Here is an 8,198-nt window from a genome sequence, read left to right as displayed (position 1 = left end):
TTAAAGAAAGCCTATTACTTGTAAACCACTCGTTTATTTTTAATAGTTCTTCATTCAATATATTAAAGAGAACTTTTATGTTTTTGTTGGAATAAAAAAGATTGGAGTCGTCTGCAAACAATATAACATTTTAAATATTTGATGCTAAGTACAAATCATCTATATACAATATAAATAATAGCGGTCCTAAGATTGAACCTTGGGGCACACCATATGTAATGTGTTTTTCTTTTTCAATTTTTTTATAAATAATACATTGTGACCTATTCTCCAGATAATCTTCAAACCAAAGTAAATTTTTATTTTTAACTCCATTGAGTTCCAGTTTTTTTATAAGTATCTTATGGTTAACAGTGTCAAAGGCTTTTGACAGATCAATAAAAACTCCTAAGGTAAAGTAGTCACTATTGAATGCATCTGATACATGATTAACCAGTTCGATTACCGCGTTGTTAGTTAGTTTTTTAAACCCAAATTGTTTATTGTTCAGCAAACTGTTTAACATCAAATAGTTATAAAGTCATACATAAATCGTTCCAATAGTTTTGAGAAGCAAGGTAAGACGGAAATAGGTCTGTAGTTTGAAATATTAGTTTCGTCACCAGATTTAAAAATTGGAGTGATTACGGCAACTTTAAGTTTTTTTGGCACAACACCTAGTTTTAATGAAAGGTCAAAAATATGAAATAATGACGGTTCAATGATATCGAAAACTGACTTAACAACATTTACACTAAATTCGTCCATACCCGCACTTTTATTACTTTTAAAACTATTAAAAGCATTCCTTATCTCGCCTAGATTTAAATTAAATTCTTCCATAATTGTATTACACGGTTTAATAAAAGATTCAAACTTTATGGTACTTAACGGAATTTCACTCGCCATGTTTGGCCATACTTCAAGAAAAAATGAGTTTAGTTTTTCACCTATTTTTTTTTATCATAAATCATTTTTCCGTCAATTTAAAGCTTTTAGGAATGATTATTTTTTACACATTTATTTTTACCAATTATTTGTTTAATTATACTTCACGTTTTTTAGTGTCGCCGTTGGTTTTTTCCAACAACTTTGCATAATAAATTTTTATAGTTTTAGTAGTTTATTTCATTTTTATATGTTTTATGCCTTAAATATTTAACATAAAGTTTTTTTTTTTCTTAGACGATTTTATTAGTCCCTTGGTCATCCAGGGGTTTAAAAGAGATTTTATAATTATTTTTTTAACAGGAAATGCTGTCATGCTGTTTAAAGATAATTACGCCTTAAAGATACTCCACAATATTTTTCCGCGGTTGATGAATTGACGTCTAATTAATTAATTCAAAATGTAAATTTTGTTCATCGTATTTGCACCACGTGGTGCAACGAAACGTACGTTTCTGTTATGCAAATATTGCTAAACTTGTGTTTTATTTCATCCAAGAAAAATTTTAAGTTTTTAAAGTTTTTATTTAGACTTCTGATGTTAATGTTTAATATTGAAAATGCTTCTTTATTTTTTTTTAAATATTGTGCTGATTTCCAAACCGTGTAGTATTTACTTTATCATAGTTTTTTAAATATAAATCATATGAAGAAGAACTTGACGGAATTTTTTTATCTAAGTTAGGCTCAATATTAAGAAAGAAGCTGTTCAAATATCAGCAATTATTGCTTTATTGTATATAAATTTACCATCTACTAAAATTTTTTTGGGCAGATTATTTTTTTCATAATTTTTTGAATCGCCAATAATCCCAGTCGGCAAATTTAGTTGTAAATGCGCATTAGAAACTCGTTTAAATACGTATCGATGTGGTATGTATGTTAGCCATTTTATCGTGTCGAATACGCATTAGAAATACGCATTAGATGCGTATAAAGACAGGTATACAATACGACGCCTACTGAGTATCAAACTCGCATTTGAAACTCTTGTAAACACGTATAAAATACGATAACCAGAGAATATTTAATACGATATTTTCCTGGTATTACATGCGCATTTAAAACTTTCCAGAATACGCATTATTTACGAATATTTGTTAGCCATTTTATCGTGTCAAACGCGCATTAAAAATAGACATCAGATGCGTATAAAGACAGGTATACAATACGACGCCTACTGAGTATCAAACTCGCATTTAAACACGTATAAAACACGATAATCAGAGAAGATTCAATACAATTTTATTAACTAATATGAATTCATAACATAATGAAAATGACTAGCAATAAGAAACCCGTAATACGGGTTATGAGTTATTAAATCATTAATAACAATAAAAACACATTAATAACTTGATATATTATCTAAAAAATTAAATACAAATTTATCTATAAATATTTTAACTTTGACTCCCTATCAGCAACGTCATTGCTTATAGTTAACGACGAAGACCGCATCAACATCAGTTGAGTTCTTTTTAAAATCTGTCACAACACAGGTACCAGAAACGGAGAGTCAAGTAAAGCCTGCAAATACCTAAAAAATTAAATTAAAAAAAAATTACAATTTTTAATTACAAAAGTACTATTTGCATTTTATTGTTAGTAGAATTAGGATAATAATAACAGAAAATATATATTCCGTGACTACAGAATAATTAAAAAAGATTATAAAAAGGCTAGACAACACACTGGCAAATAACACCACAACTTAATAAAATATTTTATTAACTTAAATACTTGGACTGAAAAGATTTTATTTATTACAATATTTGAACAATCGAGGGACAATTATAGTTAAACAATTTAAACAATTATACCATAAAATAGCAAGCAAATCGTAAAATATTTCTTAGAAATGATCTATTTTTTTCATTTGACTACTATTTTCAAGTTGCCTATAAGCATTTACATTAACAACTTCATTGAGCCTAATACTATCTATTTCAATTTAACTATTATCATTAAACATATCCAGTAATCTTACTATCGCTGCAACTGAATAAATGAACGTAAAAGAATCTTACAAATTGTGATCTTTTCTAATCAAAGACTTTATTTAAACTTAAGATTTATTGAAATCCATATCTTTTTATATGTTTACATACATTAGTCGTTTATCAAAAATATTAAACAACATTTATTTACATCAATTATTTTTAATTAAAAAAGAATCTAGACTACAATGCACAAAATTATTTTTACCTTAATGCATAAAAATAATAAATGCACAATCTTGTATGAAAAAATGAAGCAATGTCAATCAGTATATTTTACTCTAAATTAATTATATATATATATATATATATATATATATATATATATATATATATATATATATATATATATATATATATATATATATATATATATATGTATATATATATATATATATATATATTATATATATATATATATATATATAAATATATGTATATATATATATATATATATATATATATATATATATATATATATATAGGGGAACATGGGGTAAAATGACGAGTGGGGCAAGATGACGACCAACAGTTATCTCTTAAGCAAAACTAAATATAACAGTTGACTTTAGCTGAAAGGGAAGTAGATTAATTTTACTAGATTTATCAATGGTTTTTTTTTAAATATTATTTTTGTGAAGAAAGCTAAGTATTAAAAAAGTTTTTCCGACATTGAAAAAAAAACTTTTTATCCTCGTTTGACTTGATTTATTACATCGCTACATCACCAGCTAAAGGTAAGTTTTATTTTTTGGGACAGACTAAGATAAAGGCATTTTTCGAAACAGTCGTCATCTTGCCCCATGTTCCCCTATATATCTATTCACATACCTTTAAAAAGTGGTATTACACTTTACACAATGAAATATGGAAATACATCATCATTTTTTTTAACTACTTTCAAAAAGAATTTATTTTTTTCTAGTCTGTTATTTTTTCTAAGAAAGAATATTTATAAAGATACAGAAAAATATAAAATAAACTGAAATATAGGCAGATTTATGTTTATAAACTTTTGTGTCAACAAATTACAGTCAGTTTTCCATGTTAAATACATAAAATATATATCTAATATAACATATATCAAATATCAAATAAATCCAATATCAAATAAAACAAAATAGTAAACTTACTCAAATCAGTATCAGTTATACTGTGTGAAGTAACAAAAAAACACTGTAGTTCTTTTCAATTGCTCTAAAAAATAACTTTCAGCTCTTTCCAATTGCACTAAAAAAAAAAAAAAACTTTCTTACATAAGTTGCCAAGTTCTTAAGAATCTGAAAACAAATAAGTAAAAAAACAAAGAACAAACAAACATTTATTTGTTGAAACTACTATATTTAAACAAATTAAATTTAAAAAAGTGTAATGCCAATTCTCCTTAAAGGCTAAAAAAAAATTTTCAGCTCAAATTTGCTTGCATACCTTGCTTGTAAAACCATGTGAATAAGAAACACATTTAGAAAAGCCTAGAAACTACTTAAAGATGACATATGCAAAATTGAAGTTTGAACGTTGACTGGACTAATTATTAGCAGATGTTTTTAAAAAATTCATAAAAATTTACATATATTCGTTCTTTTATATTGCATAAATACATCATATGATAAATCTGAAATAAAAAAATGTAATGGATAAGCAAATACAAAGAAAAACATCATATATGAATCGCAAATCAATATATCAGATAGAGATAAGATGTCATGATAAGAGAGTAGTAGTTGTTAAATATTGTTATTTCATGTTAGCTTTTAGAAAACAATTCATGTTGGTACGTCATGGTTCTAAAAATTCAAATTAAGATATAAACAAAATGTATATGTGGCAAAATGATTTTTCTTGAGTGGCTTTTAGTGAATGATTAAAAGCAGTGACTTTCAATAATAAAACCACTTATAATTTTTAACAATAGACACCAACATAAAGGTAAGCCAAATGTAACAACATTAGTAACATAAATAACAACTTTATGCAAAATCTTGCTCAACACGTTTGCCAAGTCACACACTTTGAAAACATGATCCATAAATATTATAAGAAGTGTTTATATATGTTATATAAATTTAAATAAATATATTGTGTTTTATAGTTAGTTTATATGTTTATATTATGATGTTTCTATGTCATGGAAACAACATAATACAAACATATATACTAACTATAAAACACAATATATTTATTTAAATTTATATAACATATATAAACACTTCTTATAATATTTATATACACAATAGATACATTTTATACTATTTTAAAAATACATTTATAAAACAATTATATAACACATATTACCACATACATATATTTATCAAAAACTTTTTAATTCTGAACATAATATAAACATATATGCAAACTATAGACATATATAACTTGAATTGCATGAACAAAAAATTTTAAAATAACATTAAAAAATATCTAAAAAGGTTCATATATATTTATATATAAAGACATATATCTCGTAATAAAATATCAAATTATAATCATATTTAATTTAAATCAAATACTTATTGAATAAAGAACAAAAAACAGATAAAAGAACTGCAATCCTAATAACAAAATTTAACGTTTAGCAACAAATAAAATGTCAGCGTTGGCTCAAAATTTTAACTTATTTTTCTAAATTTTCTAAAACAGAACAAAAAAAGGTAATAGTATAACAGAAATGTCAATAAAATAGTAATCAACGGAATAAAATAAGTAAGGTATGAAATGATAGGATTTAACGTATATTTGAATTATATTAATTTAGGACTTCATAAAACTAAATTAATAAATTTAAAAGTAGTAATAAATATTTTTATGATAAAGTTTTAGTAACTCTTTTAGTGCAAAAAAGTACTGTAACTGTACTGGAGATAATTTACTAAATTTCTCAAAGGAAACCTTTTTAATTTAAATTTTATTTTCGCTATATCAGTTTAAGCATGCGCTTTAAAAGCAAAGATTTTCGTTTTTCCTTTATTTGGCAATATTTGATCAAAATCGGGTTCGATATTATATCCGATTTTGATCAAATATTATAAATACGTATTTTTGATAAATAAGTGGTATTGAACTCGAATTCGAAACTTAAAACTAAATGCGTATTTTTCTGGTATCAATGGCGGTATGTTATACGTGATCAATACTACGAGTATTTACAATACTAGATATGCCGACTGGGTTTGTTGCGAGTATTCGATATAAAACTTTACAAATACCTAGTAAATAGCAAAACTTTAAATGAAAAACAATTCGGTTTCCGAACACAACACTCAACCGAGCATTTAATTTTAGATCTTATAAATAATGTGAATGACAAATTTAAAATTCAAAAAACAATTATAGCTCTTTTGTTTTTATTCTTCTAAATATAAATTCGTCTTAACAGAATTTAAATTAAAAAAAAAAAATTACAACTCAACAGAATTAATATAAATAAATATAAATACGTCTCAACAAATATAAATACGTCTCAACAAATATAAATTCGTCTCAACTTATTTATTTTAATTTAATTTAAATTCGTCTCATATTTAAATTTAAAACAGTATTTAAATTTAAAAAAAAATTAGAGTTGTTTAGGTATAATAAGCACCTTAAGCGAAAATTGGAATATCTTCGAAAAAAAATATCCGGGATACAAAACTTTAGCAAATAAATAATTTTTAGGGATCATGATCAACTTAAATATTTTGGCACCCGTAAATTTGTCTTAAAAAGATATTGAGTCTATTTGATAATATGAACTGCGATATATTTAAAGTAGCTTGAAAAAAAGAAACATTGTGTAAATTCAATAATTAAAAAAATAAATAAAGAAATGGTGTTTTTGAATGAAGCCAAATACAAATTTTTTTATGCATTGAAGTGTTTTTTTTTGAGTGACAAGTTAGTAACAATTTAAATGCATGAAATAAAAAATTATTAAAAATTAAAAAACTTTTAACTAAAAAAAAATTTATAAAAAATTTCTTTAAACACTTTATTGATTGCGACAGTTGCCCACCTTTACGACGCCGTCTTTACAGCCTTCATTTTTTACAGCCTACAGCCTTTATAGCCAACACCTTAAAGAAAAAGAAAATCAAGAAACCAGATACATGATTAACGGGTGGTTACTAAAAATCCGTACTAACTTTATCTGAGTTTTAAATGCCACAAGCTAAATATTTTTTTTTCATGCTTATATCCGTTTTAAAGCTTATTTAATTCTCTATAAGTTAATTTACTTGTTTTTAAAAATAATTAAGATAATTAATAATAATTAAGAAAATAATGATGGACAAGCAAAAAGAGGTAAAAAAACGGATTTACGAGTTCTATTTGAATAACAAATTGCAAGGTAAAAAGTTCACAGTAGCTCACTTCAATCAAAAAATTCCAAGAAGCACTATCTATGATATAATCAAACGTGTTGAGAATGATTCTAGGCGCAAGAGCGCCTTTTTTTTTTTTGGCTTTGTGGCTTTTGTAACGATCGGACGTGTTTTTGCAACGTGGTAAAAAAAAAAAAAAAAAAAAAAAATTAAATTAAATCAAATTAAAAAATTATAATAATATAAACAAATAAAACAACAAATCTACAAAAATGACAGTTACATTAGTGGAAATTAAAAGAATGATAAAGGATATGTTTGAGGAGTTTGAGAACAAAATTGAAGAAATACTGAAAAAACAAGAAAAAAGTTTTGCAAATATAATCAACGCTAATCTAAAAATAACAAATCAGCGTCTTGATAAAGTGGAAATGATGTCGAACGACAATGTTAATATTATTAAAGCTATATCAAAAGATGTGGAAGAATTAAAAACGAGTTTAAATTATCATGAAGAACTTGTTGAGAAGAAGATAAAACCGCCGTTAACACAGTAGAAAAAAATAAAAATTATAATGAAACAAAAAACAATAAAAGTGAATTTACATATGTAAAAAAGAAAATAAGAGAAATGGAGGACAGGTCCAGAAGAAACAACCTAAGGGTGGACGGTATCAAAGAGGAAGATAATGAAAACTGGTGCGATAGTGAAGCGAAGGTTCTTAAATTGTTTGATGAGCAACTTGGCTTAAAAAGTATAAAAATTGAGCGTGCACATCGCACTGGACTGAGAAACAATAAAAAACCTAGAACTATTGTCTTAAAGCTATTAGACTTTAAGGATAAAATTGCTATCTTAAGAAAGTCATCAACATTAAAAGGAAAAAACATTTATATTAATGAAGATTTTTGCGCAGAAACAAACCTAATAAGAAAGGAGTTGAGAGAAAAAATGAAAGTGGAAAGACAT

General features: G+C 25.1%; 1 long non-coding RNA gene across 1 annotated transcript; it reads right to left on the bottom strand.

Moving 5' to 3' along the window:
* Window positions 1–2,271: 2,271 nt before the first annotated feature.
* On the bottom strand, window positions 2,272–5,031 carry LOC136076669 (uncharacterized). Its single transcript, XR_010636468.1, has 3 exons — window positions 4,356–5,031; window positions 4,061–4,157; window positions 2,272–2,467 (listed from the first exon to the last, which is right to left on the bottom strand). It is a non-coding gene; the product is annotated as an uncharacterized LOC136076669 (long non-coding RNA).
* Between the last annotated feature and the right edge of the window lie 3,167 nt (window positions 5,032–8,198).

Source organism: Hydra vulgaris, chromosome 02, assembly GCF_038396675.1.
Source record: "Hydra vulgaris chromosome 02, alternate assembly HydraT2T_AEP".
In the NCBI taxonomy this organism is placed as follows: Eukaryota; Metazoa; Cnidaria; class Hydrozoa; order Anthoathecata; family Hydridae; genus Hydra; species Hydra vulgaris.
Note: the sequence above shows the minus strand (reverse complement) of the source record. Positions and strands in the feature narration are given on the sequence as shown.